Source organism: Dromiciops gliroides, chromosome 2 (assembly GCF_019393635.1).
Source record: "Dromiciops gliroides isolate mDroGli1 chromosome 2, mDroGli1.pri, whole genome shotgun sequence".
In the NCBI taxonomy this organism is placed as follows: domain Eukaryota; kingdom Metazoa; phylum Chordata; class Mammalia; order Microbiotheria; family Microbiotheriidae; genus Dromiciops; species Dromiciops gliroides.
Genome location: NC_057862.1, coordinates 144,030,359 through 144,045,608, shown reverse-complemented (window position 1 = coordinate 144,045,608; position 15,250 = coordinate 144,030,359).

The following is a 15,250-nucleotide window of genomic DNA, read 5'->3' as shown; positions in this document are numbered from 1 at the left end:
ACCAGTTTCTTTCAGGTGGGGCCCATTGTAAGGTCCTCATCTCTCATTACAGAATATCAAGTCCTCCAGAACCTTCTTCAGTGGGACCCCCACCATTCACTGAGTGGAAGCCCTTATTTCCTCCTATTTTAATCCTTGCATTTGCTACTCCATCCTTTCTCTTATAGTTTCTATTCTTCCTGAGAATCTACAAGAGATAATTTCCCTTCATTGTTTACCACTGACTTGACTAAACTATCCCACACAATCCCCGCTATCTCCTCTCTCCTCTCCCTGCTTTCATACACTCTCTCATTCCGCAGTTTAGGCCCCCCAGATACATGGATTCACCTGTAGGAGGAGAGTGAGGATTAGTCTATGGTATTTCAAACCTTTGTAACTTTTTTTATTGAAATTCCAACTTTTGATCTGGAGCCATCCAATCAATTTTTCTGTTGCCGCTGCTTAAGTAGTTTCTGCCTTCATATACTGTTCTCACCCCACCAGTCTGTGACAATAAGCAGCATGCCTCTACTCTGCCTACCCTTTTTTTTAAAATTTGTTTTATTATATCTTGATGTCTCATGCAATCATTAGCTTTCACTTGCCCAATTCTAATTTTTATGAGATATTTTATTTTTTCCGTTACATGTAAAGATAGTTCTCAACTTTTGTTTATACATGCTTTACAATTTCAGATTTTTCTCCCTCCCTCCCCTCCCTCCCCCCTCCCCTAGACAGCAGGTAATCTGATATAGGTTATATCTATATATCTCTATACATATACACACACACATATATATACACATAATAACATTGATCCTATTTCTGCATTAATCCTGTTACAAGAGAAAGAATCAGAGCAGTGATGCAAAACCTCAAAATAGAAAGAAAAAAAAAAACCAACAGCACCCAAAACGAAAGAAATAATATGGTTCAATCAGCATCTATACTCCACAGTTCTTTCTTTCTTTTTTTTTTCTTGGATTTGGAGATCCTCTTCTATCATGAGTTCCCTGGAACTCTTCTGTACCATTGCATTGGTGAGAAGAATATAGTCCATCACAGTAGGTCAACACTCAATGTTGATGATACTGTGTACAATGTTCTTCTGGTTCTGCTCATCTCACTCATCATCAGCTCATGTAAGACCCTCCAGGTTTCTCTGAACTCTTCCTGCTCATCATTTCTTACAGCACAATAGTATTCCATTGTATTCATATACCACAACTTGTCCAGCCATTCCCCAATTGATGGGCACCCCCTCAACTTCCAATTCCTTGCTACCACGTAAAGAGCAGCTATAAATATTTTTGTACATGTGGGTCCCTTTCCCCCTTCCATGATTTCTTTGGGCAAAAGACCTAAAAGTGGGATTGCTGGGTCAAAGGGTATGCACAGCTTTATTGCCCTTTCTGCCTACCCTTTTGCAAAGGAGTGAGAGGTATAGGAAGGCTGACGTTCTCTGCCTGGTCTAATAAGGCAAAGCCAGAGAACTTTAGTTCAGAGAGGGGTGGGGGCTCATGTGAGTGCAGGGCTGCACTAGGCCTGAAGGAAAAGGGACTGGCATTCAACTGGGCTAAGACAACTTGGAGAGCTAGCTCTCAGAGGAACCATCATCAAAAGGAGAGTAATACAAAAATGAGTATTGGGGAAATATGAGGAGAAAAGATTAAAACCATCAAAGAGATCAAGAGAAATAAAATTTAGTTAGGACAGTAGAAAATAAGCTCATAAATCAACAGGAAAAAGTCAAGTCTAATGCATGCAAGACAATTTATAAACTTTGAAGTGCTATATAAATGTTAGCTATTATTATTCACCCTGTTTTCTTCAGGTCCATGGCAAGGATACAACCAAGAACTTGGAAGCTAATTTTAAAATGTACCTTCATGACAACAGGTTGCTCTGCCTCCAACATCTCCCCTTCTTCTTCATTCTGCCCTTGACTATCAGGTTCATTTTAAATCATTTTTGTATAGGATGTCAAATGACAACTCAAAATGATACCTGGTATTTCAGTGCCTATAGTCTTTACACTCTATTATTCCTCATTTGGCATTCAAAGTTAACTACAACCTGGCCTCAACCTACCTCATCTGTTATTACTGCCTTATGCAAACCTTATTATCATGCCAAACTGGTATACTCACCATTCCAGAATAATACTTTGTGATTTAAAACACACACACACACTTTTCCTAATCCTATATAGAATCCTCTACCACTTCCTCTTTGCCTGAGTGTTATCTATCTTTTGAAAGCTAGGCAAAGTCCTGTCTTCTTTATGTCTAGTCACTGAACTTACCAGTCCAGCCCACAGTTATCTCTTATTTCCTCTGAACCTCTATGATATTTTGTACCTTGCTGGTTCTTTTACTTTGTAGTTGAGGTTTTAGTTATTTCTGTACATGTTTTATCTGCCCTACTTAACCGTAAGTACCAGGAGGACAGGAACTATGTCTTTTTTGTTCTCTATAACTATAATAAAACCTAGGAGTGTACATAGTATGTGATCAATAAACATTTGTTAAATAAATTAACCACTCATCAATTATCATATAGATGATTATCAAGTAATAATCATGTCATAGAGGCAGCCTATAAAACAGACAGGGTAGGGCAGCTAGGTGGCACAGTTGATAGAGCACCAGCCCTGGAGTCAGGAGGACCTGAGTTCAAATCCAGCCTCCAACACTTGACACTTACTAGCTGTGTGACCCTGGGCAAGTCACTTAACCCAAATTGCCTCAACCCCCCCAAAAAAAGACAGGGAAATCAAAGGAGGACAGAAGATCTAGATATAAATCCCCATCTCAGCTACTTACTAGCTATATGAACTTGCAGACAAGGTGCTTGACCCCCTTGGGCTTCAGTTTCCTCAACTGTAAAATGAGGAGTTTGGACAAGATGGTCTCTGAGGCCCTTCCTAGCTTTAAATCAGCAATCCTATGAACTTTGTGTCATTAACATCTTGTCTTATCTGCATGTGTCTTATCTTCCCAAGTCAACTGTAATCTTTGAGGGCATGGATTGTGTCACTTATTTTACACTTCCAGAAGACAGGCCATCCATGCTTTCTTATGAAATGTGACTTGCCCAAATTCTGTAAATTTTCCATAAGGCATACACACAATATTCTGGGGGCCCTCCTCTAGATGTCTTAACATGGAATGGGTACCTACCTTATTTTTATTGTTCATATTTATTATTATTAGTAGTAGTGGTAGTTGTTGTATTGATGTCTAAACTTTTATAGGCCTTTAAGGTTTTTAAAACACTTTACATACTTTTTGATCCTCACAGCAATACTGTGGAGTTCTATTATTATCTGCATTCTATAGATAAGAAAATAAAGTCTCAGAGAAATTAATTGACTTGCAGTGCCTTGTATCTATCTTCCTATAATTCAATTCCATTCAAAAAACATTTATTATATACTTACTATGTGCTGGGTAATGATAGCTAATATTTAGAGAGTGCCTTCAGGCTTGTATAGAACTTTACATGTATGGCCTCATTAAGTACTTACAATAAGTTTGTGAAGTAAGTTTCGGTATTTTTTCCATTTTTCCAATCAGGGAAAAAACTAAGGCTAAGAGATATTAATTGAGTTGTACACGATTGTTATTGTTCAGTCATTCAATTGTGTCAGACACATCATGACTCCATTTGGGTTTTTCTTGGCAAAGATACTGAAGTGGTTTGCCATTTCCTTCTCCAGCTCATTTTGCAGGTGAGGAAACTGAGGTAAACAAGGTCAAGTGACTTACCCGGGGTCACACAGGTAGTAAGTATCTAAGGCTGTATTTGAACTCAGGTCTTCTTGATTTTAAGCCTAGTGTTCTATCTACTGTTCCACTCACTTGCCCCATACAAGGTTACACAGGTTTTAAGTTTCAGAGACTCTGATCCCAGGTTTTCTTGACTCCATTTCCAGTGTTCCATCCCCTACACAGTGGCTCCCTTTATGGTACCTAGTTGTGTCTGGGACAAAGTAAATGTTCAGTAAAATTTGCATGTTTCTTTCAATCCATGGTGCCATGCCTCCATTACCTCAATTCAGGAAGTCCTAAGCTCAACCCTGCCTCATACCATTACTGGCTGCGTGAACCGAGGTGAGTCATTTAACCTGTGACTCAATTTCCTTGTCAACAAAAATGGAGGAATGGATGGCCCCAAGGTCCCTAAGATCCCTTGAACCTATGGCCCTAGCACCATCACCAGGACCAGAGCCTGATATTCAGGAACCACAATACACTAATGCCTATAACTATCACAGTTCCTATAAACAGAAATATGAAAGATTGTGAACCACTTTATCGAGAGGAATCCTGAAGACCATGGAGGTTTTATATTAGAGAAGAAGGCCTAGGTTGTTTGTTTCTTAGGGGAAGGATTCTTCTTTTCTTTTCCTTTTTGCCCAAATTATCTAGATAACTGTTTCTACACTTTCACACAAGACTTCTAAGTAAATGGACTTTTTAAATGGTGTCTGTGGCTTAAATTATCCAGATAACTATCCTAATTCTCTGCTCTCCATTGATGTGCAGAACTATTCTCAAAACTTCTCTTTTCCCCCTGAAACCCAGCCTGCTCCTGGATAAAAAGAAACAGATTTCCTGACCAACCAATCAGTCGTCACACTTACTTGTTCCCAAGGGAGGGAAAGAGAAGAGGATCTTCTTTTTTTGTACCATGACATCTACAAAGCCACAAGGGACTTCTAGCAGGATGGAAGACAATTATCCACCTGGAGAATTGCCAGAAACAAGGCTAGTGTCTCTTGTAAAAAAAGCCACGGGAGATTTAATGACCACATGTGGTCAAAAGGGCCTCAGTTTCTTACTTGCTCTGATAACGAGGCACCAGCAGCAGGATCAAAGCAGTACACTGGCCCCAGAAACAGAAGGGACCATTATTTGTTATTTATTCAGGCCTATTAGCATAGATGGCTCTGTACAAAATGGAGATGTGACCTGAGCCACAATTTTATGGTTTATAATCTGAGGACTTGCTGTCTGAATAATATGATATTTGAGAATGAAACTCACTTGATTTCTTCCCATTTCACAGTATCTTTGGCAGGGTTAGATGCTGGCTTCCACAAAGCTGGCTGGGTAAATTTCCATCAAGGTATTTAATCTAGAGGTCATAGGCAAATGACCCTTTTTCTCCTAGAGCTCTGATGAAAGTCACTGTTTGCTATGTAACCAAACTATCCACCTGGAACTATGCCTTTGATATCTGTAAACTAACATAGTTAACATGGTAGTCTGAACTAGCATTCAACTCAGTTCAGTCATTCAACAAGCATTGTGCTGAGCCAGGGGTTTCAAAGACAAAATGATCTAGTCTCTGCCCTCAAAGAGATCACATTCTAAATAGGGAGATACCCTTAAAAATGTATAATACGTATGTGTATAGACTTTTATTATATATATATAATATTTGTAATTAATTCAAAACATACACATTAAGTATCTGCTATGTTCAAAGTAGTAGAGCTACAAAGACAAAGAAGAAAGTCTCTGACTTCAAGCAGGATATATATTAGTGTAGCTTACACACAAGTAATTACAAATAATATACATATACACACATATGAACAAACAAAATAAGATAAAGAAATTTCAAGAGGGAGAAAGTGAATAAGTAGAAGTATCATAAAAAGACTTTTTGAAGGAGGTGGCCCTTACCTACCTGAACTCTGTTTTGAAAGAAGCTAGGGATTCTATAAGGTAGAGATGAGAAAGGAGGGCATTTCAGATATGCAAAGGAACAGAGACAAGAGACTGACTATCATGTACAGCTGTACAGCTATGGGAGGAGAGGAGAGTACTGGGGGGAGAGAGGATAGAAGGAAGGAAGGAGGAAGAGATAGAGGGAGGGGATAGGGAAGGAGGAGAGAGAGAGAGAGAGAGAGAGAGAGAGAGAGAGAGAGAGAGAGAGAGAGAGAGAGAGAGAGAGAGAGAGAATGAAAATAGGAACAACATAGGGAGTAGGATGATTTGCAATTAGAGTAGAAAGGTAGGTGGGAACCAGATTGTGAAGGGCTTTGTATATTAGGCTGAGGAATTTGTATTTGATCCTAGAATCAATAAGAAGCCTCTCAAGATACTGGGGGAGTGGGAAGACAAGGTAACATAATCAGATCTGTGTCATAAGAATATTAGTTTGGCAGTTGTATGAAGGATGGATAGGATAGGGGAGGAACTTGAGATAGGAAGGTCAATTAAAAGGCTGTTGCGGGGGGGCAGCTAGGTGGCACAGTAGATTAAGCACTAGCCCTGGACTCAAGAGGACCTGAGTTCATATCCGGCCTCAGACACCTGACACTTACTAGCTGTGTGACCCTGGGCAAGTCATTTAACCCTTATTGACCAACAAAAACAAAAAAGAAAAGAAAAGAAAAAAGAAAGGCTGTTGCAATTAACCAGAGGAGAGGTTCTGAACTAAAGTAGAGCCTTTTTAAGTAGAGAGAATGACATTTGTGCCAGGGGCCTTGTGGAACCTAGTACTTTGTAATTACTCTCCTATTACACTTTCAAATTATATCTTGTTAACAAAATCTACTGACAGATAGATGGCCTGGTGGATAGACCACTGAAAGACCTGAGTTCAGACCCTGCCTCAGATGCTCACTAACTGTATATCCCTGGCCAAGTCATTTGATTTCTGTCACCTTCAGTTTCTTTATCCATAAATGGAGGTGATAATAATGACATCTATCTCAAGAAGAATCAATTGAGATAACATATGCAAAGTTTTTCCCTCCTGCCCCCAAAACACTGAAGTCCTATATAAATACTAGCTATTTTATATTTTGGGAAAATTAATTTAACCATTTGGTACAAGTTTTATATTTGCCTTACTAGATTATTAAATTCTACAAGAGCAGGAAATATGCCCCAGATTTTGCTATATACCCCTTCAGGGATGAGCACGGTGATGTCTTGTGAAACTCCTACTACAGTGCCTAGTACGTAGATGCTCAGGAAATATTTGTTGAATGAATGGGTTACATGGTTCTTTAATTTCTAATTACTATGAGGATCTTTGATCAACTTCAATTATAGGCAATGCCTATGACTTGGTAGAGATATTATTAGTAAATCTTTGTTAAATGTTTGAACTCTTGAAATGTGGAACTCTGCTTTTAAAAATAAATTAGAAAACTCAGTATTGGTGAAGATTTAAAATTTCACATGTGCGTATACCCCCCCCCATCCCACCCCCCTTTGCCTTGGGAGACAGTCTTCATGAGTTACTCTGGCTAAAAAATTCATCATTTTGTGGCCTACTTTCTGGTGATAACCCTCCCTATGCTTAACCTAAGCTGGTTCCCAGAGAATAGACACACGGTCTATCCCCAGGCCTCAATATAAAAGCCTCCCATGGTGGGCTGGACTTATCGAAGCAGTCTTGAGTCCAAGGTGACCTCTGTATCATGATGAGGTATCAGAATAAGACTTTAGTCAGGGATTGAAGGAGATTACTGGGAAGAAAAAGTCCTACCGTAATGTAAAATATGCATAACTTGCTCTCTTTATTTACATATTTATTTCTATAGAAACAGTACCACACATAAACTGCACGTCAGTTATTTTGCCCTCTCTATTCCTGACTGTATTCATGTGAGTTCACAATTTTTTTAAAAAATTCTTCACTGACAGCACAGCATAATAAAAAGAAGAGTCAAATTCTCCAATTAAAAATATATTTCTTGTAGGAAGACGAAGACAGTGTTCCTTTTTGCTTCTTAGAGGAATCATTCAATCAATCAACAAATGCTGTAATTATTTATATGGAAGACAGTAATGCCAGGAGATGTAGAAAATTCACAGGAATATTTAATATGTTCCCTGCCCTCAAGGGGCTTAAGATTTAGCTGAGAAAGCAAGGCATAAATACAGTTTAACAGCACAAATGAACAGTATAAGAGATGTCACAAGATAGTATATGATTTATTGACAAATGAATGGTGGAGATAATGAGCAAAGTGTGGATAATGAGCACTGTGGGCAGCGTTTATATGGAAAAGCATGCTAGAGAAAGAGTGATTTGAGCTGGACCCTTAAGGCTGGTTAGGATTTGGACAGCTACCAAAAAATGGAAGGACTTTTTAGGTGGAGGAGTGATTTCAGCAAAAAGCATTGACATAAGAAAGTGTAAAAGCATGCACTAAAGCCATTTCCACACATGTAAACATAAGAGAGTTGAAGTATTTTTTCTCTCTCTGTCTCTGTCTATCTCTGTCCCTGTATCTCTCTCTGTATCTGTTTCTTTGTTTCTCTCTATGTATCTGTATCTTTCTTGCACACATACAAACACACACGCATGCAAAACTATTCTTTCTGGTATGCCTAGATAACTAAAACAAAAATTACTTTGGCTTGAATTGTTTGGATAATTGGCTCTTTTCTACATCTTACTTTCGGTGTCTAGTTCATGTGTCTACTATCATGCATAAGTGAATATGCTTGATATACCTTAAGTGAAGGGTGAAATTTTCTTCCAGTTTTCCATTTTCTCAAGAAAAATTTTACATCACTAATGGAACATCATCATGTGAAATTAGGCATTGGATATAATAAGATTTTGAATAGATATAAAGACACATCTATTAGAATCAGAAAATGTTAAAATTAGAATGGCCTTAGAAACTATATAGCCTAAAACCCTCATTTTACATATGTCCTTTACTCATGTAGCTATCCCCTTCCCTGTAGTTCACCATCCCAGAAAGCTAAATGCCAGCTCATGACTCTGTTAGGGTTCATTATCTAGAAAAATCATAGCTCTGAGCCCCTAATGCCAATGAATCTCAACAGATCAAGGCAGATGACACATAAATTCAGTATAAAAGAACTTAAATTACAGTCCAAAAAAGGGAAAAAAGCAAAAAAGTGAATTAGGTAGCAAGTATACTTTTTTACCTGAGTAGTTTCTCCTCCCATGCCTCCAAGGAAAACTGAGAGTCTAATGCCCATTCATTCTCCTGTATCCTCAAAAATGTAGGATAAAGGGGCAGCTAGGTGGCGCAGTGGTTAGAGCACCAGCCCTGGATTCAGGAGGACCTGAGTTCAAATCCGGCCTCAGACACTTTACACACTTACTAGCTGTGTGACCCTAGGCAAGTCACTTAACCCCAATTGCCTCACCAAAAGCCAAAAAAAAAAAAAAGAGAGAGAGAGAGAGAAAAAAAAAAGAAAAATGTAGGAGAAAGTCTGTTTAAATTTAGAGTACACTATTAGTAGTGTGATCTATAAACAATCTCTGTTAAATCACTCCCCTCTTGATCTTGTCTGCTGTTCATGTATTGAACATTGTCTTCTTAGCATCTGGTGTTGTTTGATGTTAGTCTGCAAGTTTCTCATTATACATTCATGCCTTTTACACACCACTCTTGGCCTTGGAGTACCCATCATTTCCCTCAGCATTGTTCAGATGTTGTTATTAGTTCTTTTCCATCTCTCCCTCTTCAATCAATCAATAAACATCTATTGAGTACCTACTATGTGTCAGGTCCTGTACTAAGTGCTGGGGTACTGAACTATTGATATTGTATTTCTCCACATTCATTTCTCATCTCCAGATGCACTATTTTTGGTCATCCACTGATGCCAGAGAGCTCAGAACATAACTGCTGTTCTTCCTCAGTGACTTCAGTCGTCTGTGTCTTGCCCACCGTCATCCTACAGGCTGATTTCACTTTAAACCTTGTAAGGCTAAAAACACACTGGGTGACATGATGCAGTAAAGTTTATAAGGCCTTGTGGGAGATAGGAATTAAAGGTAACATAGAGTCTAGACAGAGAGCTATACTCAGTAGTATGCTGGCAAATGTTTAACAACTGACTGGGGAAATAACATATGAACAAATACTTTTACTTTTAACTTACACTATTAACATTTTCTCCATTGCTTTCTTAAATCTAGACAATCAACAAAACAATAAATATAGCCCTGATTTGTAGCATTTGCTGATTCCTAAAATATAGGTGCTCACACTGAAAGTTTAACCATTGGCTTTCATGTACCCATACAAACTGGTTCTAGCACATGGTCACATAGACAGATAGTCCTATAAACAAAATCACAGAATAACAGAATCTCAGAGTTGGAAAGGAGGTAAAACATTATCTTGTCTAACCTATAACAGAATAAGAATCCCCTCAGAGATCCCTAGTATCCACCTGAAGACCTTAAGTGAAGGGGGAAAATTGGGGCCCAAGTAACTCAAGGTCTATGCACATAAAGTAGGGAATAGAGCCTAAGGTCCCTAAATCTCAAGACTGTTTCAAAGACAATAGAGGCATTTCTATTTACCTGTGACCTCCAGATGAGCACAGAAGCCCTAGGAGTAGCAGCACTCTCCAGCCCACTTATTCTGCTTCAAGACCAGCCATCACAGTCATCATCCAGAAAAGCAAATCCTATGGGAAAGGAGCCAACCATCCCTACAAACTGCCAACCAACTGCCATCCACTGGCAAGACAAGGCAGCACCTTTAAGAGAAAGCACCCGGGGGCAGCTAGGTGGTGAAATGGATAAAGCACCGGTCCTGGATTCAGGAGGACCTGAGTTCAAATCCGACCTCAGACACTTGACACTTACTAGCTGTGTGACCCTGGACAAGTCACTTAACCCCCATTGCCCCAACAAAAAAAAAGAGAGAGAGAGAGAGAGTAAGCACCCTCATAGGGAGACAGGAGGCAGTGTGTGCCAGCAAATCAAACTACTGCCACTACTTTGACCATTGTCTCCCCTCCCCAATGAGGACAGTCCAGGACCCTGAACCAAAGACCTTTGAGAATATCAACCTTTCCAGCTGAATGCCTGTAGCCTTTATCCTGGGAAGCAACCCCTGTGGAGATATACCCTGTCAACTGCTCCTGCAGGTGCTAAAGCCACCTCCCTTGAATTCCTAGAAAGGAAAATCCTTGCCACTAAAATCCTTGGCACGGTCAAATGGTTCAACATCAGAAATTGATGTGGATTTATTAGTGGGAATGACATTAAAGAAGACAAATGACCATCATCTACTTTGCTTCTCTACTCTAAGCACCATGGGAACTTTAAGCTAAAACCTTCCCTATGTGTCACCGTCATCATTAGAATGTAGGTTCCTTTTCTATTTCTATCCTCAGTGCTTTGCACATAGTAAGTGTTTAATAAATGTGGGATTTTTTCCCATTCATTCAGTATTCATTCCACTACTTTCTAGCCAGGATGGGAGCCACTGTTTATGCATCTCAATACCTGTTTCAGCTTTTTGTATGGTTTTAGAATAGATGAGTTTCCTGATAGTGTTGTAGTAGATGCTCTAAATTTCACTTCCAGCTCTAAATTTTTCATATAAAATGGACTTTTTTAAGGGTTGAGAGCTTGCCATGAAATTTTCAGGGAAATAATAACTCACATAGATGTAAATACATAATGGTTTTTGAAGTATCTTCCTCATAACAATCCTGTTAGGTGGGTAGTAGGAATGTTATTGTTCCCATTTTAGAACTGAAGAAACTAAGGTTCTTACCAAGTCAAAATCATGCATCCGATTTCAAGTCTAAGGCTTATTCTGCTATGCCATACTGACTTTAGTAGTGAGGTCTCTAGTGGAGATTCTTACATGTCTTTGCTTGACCCTATGGTATCTAACTTCTTTGCTATCTACTTAGATCAGTGTTTCTCAAACTATTTGGCCTCAGGACCCTTTATGTTCTTAAAAATCATAGAGGAAGGGGCAGCTAGGTGGTGCAGTGGATAGAGCACCGGCTCTGGAGTCAGGAGGACCTGAGTTCAAATCCAGCCTCAGATACTTGACACTTACTAGCTGTGTGACCCTGGGCAAGTCACTTAACCCCAATTGCCTCACTTAAAAAAAATCATAGAGGAACTCAAAGGGCTTTTGTTTATGTATATAGTATTATAAATTAAAATATCTTAGTATAAGAGAACATGTGGACCCCCTGGGTCATAAAACACCCCCAAGAGGTTTCTGGACCATGCTTGGAGAAGCACTGACTTATGTAAAAGCATGGAGGGAAAAATTATTAATTGACATAAATGATTCAAACCCAATATAGACAAATGACATTTTGGATAACAAAGTCAGGATGCAAAAAGATTTCTCTAGGAGAGAACACTGGAGTAAGTAAAATAAGATACAATTTAATGGGGATGACTGTAATATCTTACGATTGTATTCAAAAAGTTAACTTCACATATATGACATGAATCATGTATTAAGCATCTATTGATAAATCCGCATGTATTAAATACTTGCTGTGTGTCAGATGGTAGCTAGGTGGCGCAGTGGATAGAGTGCCAGTCCTAGAATCAGGAGAATCTGAGTTCAAATCCAGCCTCAGGCATTAACTAGCTATGTGACTCTGGACAAGTCACTTAACCCTATTTGGCTCAGTTCCTCATCTGGTAAAATGAGCTGAAGAAAAAATGATAAACTACTCTAGCATCTCTGCCAAGAAAACCCTAAATGGGGTCACAAAGAGTTAGATACAACTGAAACGACTCAAGAGCAATAACACATGTGTCAGATACTATACTCCATAAAGTGTGGTTAGATAGCAACTTATTTAGATTTCTATGATTTTAGTGAACTATAAGTTAAATATAAGGTGACTCCAGCTAGGTGGCACAGTACATACAGCACCGGCCCTGGATTCAGAAGAATCTGAGTTCAAATGCAGTTTAGACACTTGACACCTACTAGCTGTGTGACCCTGGGCAAGTCACTTAACCTCAATTGCCTCACACAAAAAAAAAGATAAATGTAAGGTGACCATATGATATGGCAGCCAAAAAAGAAACCATTTTATATCAATCTTGGACTACATTGAGAAGCACTGTGTCCAGAAAGGAGGTGAAAGTTCAGTTGTACTGCATTTTAGGAAGGATGTTGATAAACTGGAAAGCTCCCAGAGGATGGCAACCAGGATAGGGAAGAACTTTGAGAACATGCCATTTGTGGATTGGCTGAAGGAATAATTGAGGATGTATTTGAGACTACTTGAGTGGAATATACTATCAGTCTTCAAGTCTTGGAAGGGTGATCATGAGGAAAAGGGATTCATCTTGTTCCACTTGACCACAGAGGGCAGAACTGGGGGCACAGGGGTAGCTAGGTGGCACAGTGTATAAAGCACCAGTCCTGAATTCAGTAGGACCTGAGTTCAAATCTGGCCTCAGACGCTTAACACTTACTAGCTGTGTGACCCTGGGCAAGTCACTTAACCTTCATTGCTTCCCCCCCAAAAAAAATAAATAACTGGGGACAGTAGGTAGAAGATATAGAGTGGCAGACTTGTGCTTGATGTAAGGAAAAACTTCCTAACAATGAGAGGCATTCATAAGTGTTATAGGCTGCCTCAGAAAGTAATGGCTTCCCTTTCATTGGAAAGTTTCAATATAACGCTGGATGACCACTTGTCAAGGATGTTGTAGAGATCATTCTTGCTACTTATGTATTAGACTAAACAGCACCTGCTATTGCTTCCAACTTTGAGAGTCTATTGTGGTTTCCCCAGATAGAAAGTGTCACAAAGAAATATATGGAAATATATAGAAAACATATGGCAATATGGAATATGGAAAATATACATTTTAGCTGCTATGTCACATTAAACTATATTTTGGTAAGGATCTCCATCCACTTTTGGTAATACAGAGGACCTTCCCGATTTACTTAGACTTTATAAAAATGATTTTATAGATACCTAGCCAGTGTTACACACACACACACACACACACACACACACACACACACACACACAGAGTTCAAAAGCACTGATCTCTTTTATTAACCCATTGTAGTCAGGACTCCCAATTAATTTAATCAATAGTGTGCCTATATCATGATAATACAAGTATGGTTGGCACCTCCATCTCAAGCATCAATTGTGAGGTAGCATAGGTAGTGAACCTTGGAGTGAGGAAGACATGTTCAAATCCTACTTCAGACACTTACCAATTGTGTGACACTGGACAAGTAAATAACCTCTCTGGGCTTCAATTCCTTTACCTACTGTGATGTTTAAAAATTTAATGTGTGGTTGCTTTGTTTCTAACCCCAGTATGGGGGGAGAACTAGCTAAGGTTTACTTATAAACTACAAACCTCAGCACCAGTTTTTGGCATTCAGCATTTATTAAAGAATCAAAAGAGAACACGTGGAGTACAGAAAGTACAGAAGGAAAAGCCTATCTCCCTTAGCATTCAGACTGGCCTCCTTCTTCTCCTTTCCTTTCTGCCACCAACCCGAGGTTCTGGAACAAAAAAAGACCAGAGCCAAGAAGCCAGCCTCACTTCCTACTTCTTGTCCCCGTCCCCCTCCCCCGGGAAGGGGAAGTCCTTCAAGATGATTGGTTGAGGGTGGTGTCATGTTGATGTCGTAGTCCACAGCCTCTGAGAACAACACCCCACTTAGGGCCCACCAGGTGTGGTCTCAATTTAACCTACCTTAAGTAGGTTCTCAGTCAGTCTCAACCAATTCAATCGATTCCAAATCAATCTTCAGGTGGGGACCCTGGGCATCTGCCAAATCCCATTATTTTCTCACACTACAAAATGAGAGCATTGAATTTGCTGACCTCTAAAGTCTCTTCCACTTCTAAATCTATGATCCTATGATTGATGCAAAGATTCTCTCTCTCTCTCTCTCTCTCTCTCTTTCTCTCTCTCTCTCTGTGTCTCTGTCTGTGTGTGTACCTGTCTCTGTCTCTCTCTGTCTCTGTCTCTCTTTGTGTCTTTGTTTCTGTCTCTTTGTGTCTCTGTCTCTGTCTGTCTCTCTGCCTCTCTCTCTCTGTCTCTCTGCCTATCTCTGACCCCCCTCCTTCCTTAAACATTCTTGCTCCTTTGTTGAAATGCTAATTGGAAGCAATATATTCACCTGCTTGTAATTAGATGGCAATGGTATTTTTCCCAAATACAACTAGGACACCGTGGACTGTCTGGAGTTTAACCAAACTTCCATCACTTAGCTGCTAAATTTATTCAGAGAGATGTTAGTTGAAGTGCTTTTTCCATTCCACTCCCAAATTCATGTTTGAAAGCTTCTTTGGTAAATTCTAATAAATTCTTCAGTGTGTATTGAGAAATGGTAAAAACTTTCAATCAGGACTGTCAGAATTCAGCAGATATGCCTTATCAGTTTTCTTGTACTGAAACTTCTCTCTCCGAGGTTTCTAATGACCTCCTTATGGAAAGAAACCAAGAGACTTTTGTTCAGTCTTCAACCTCCTTGACCCCT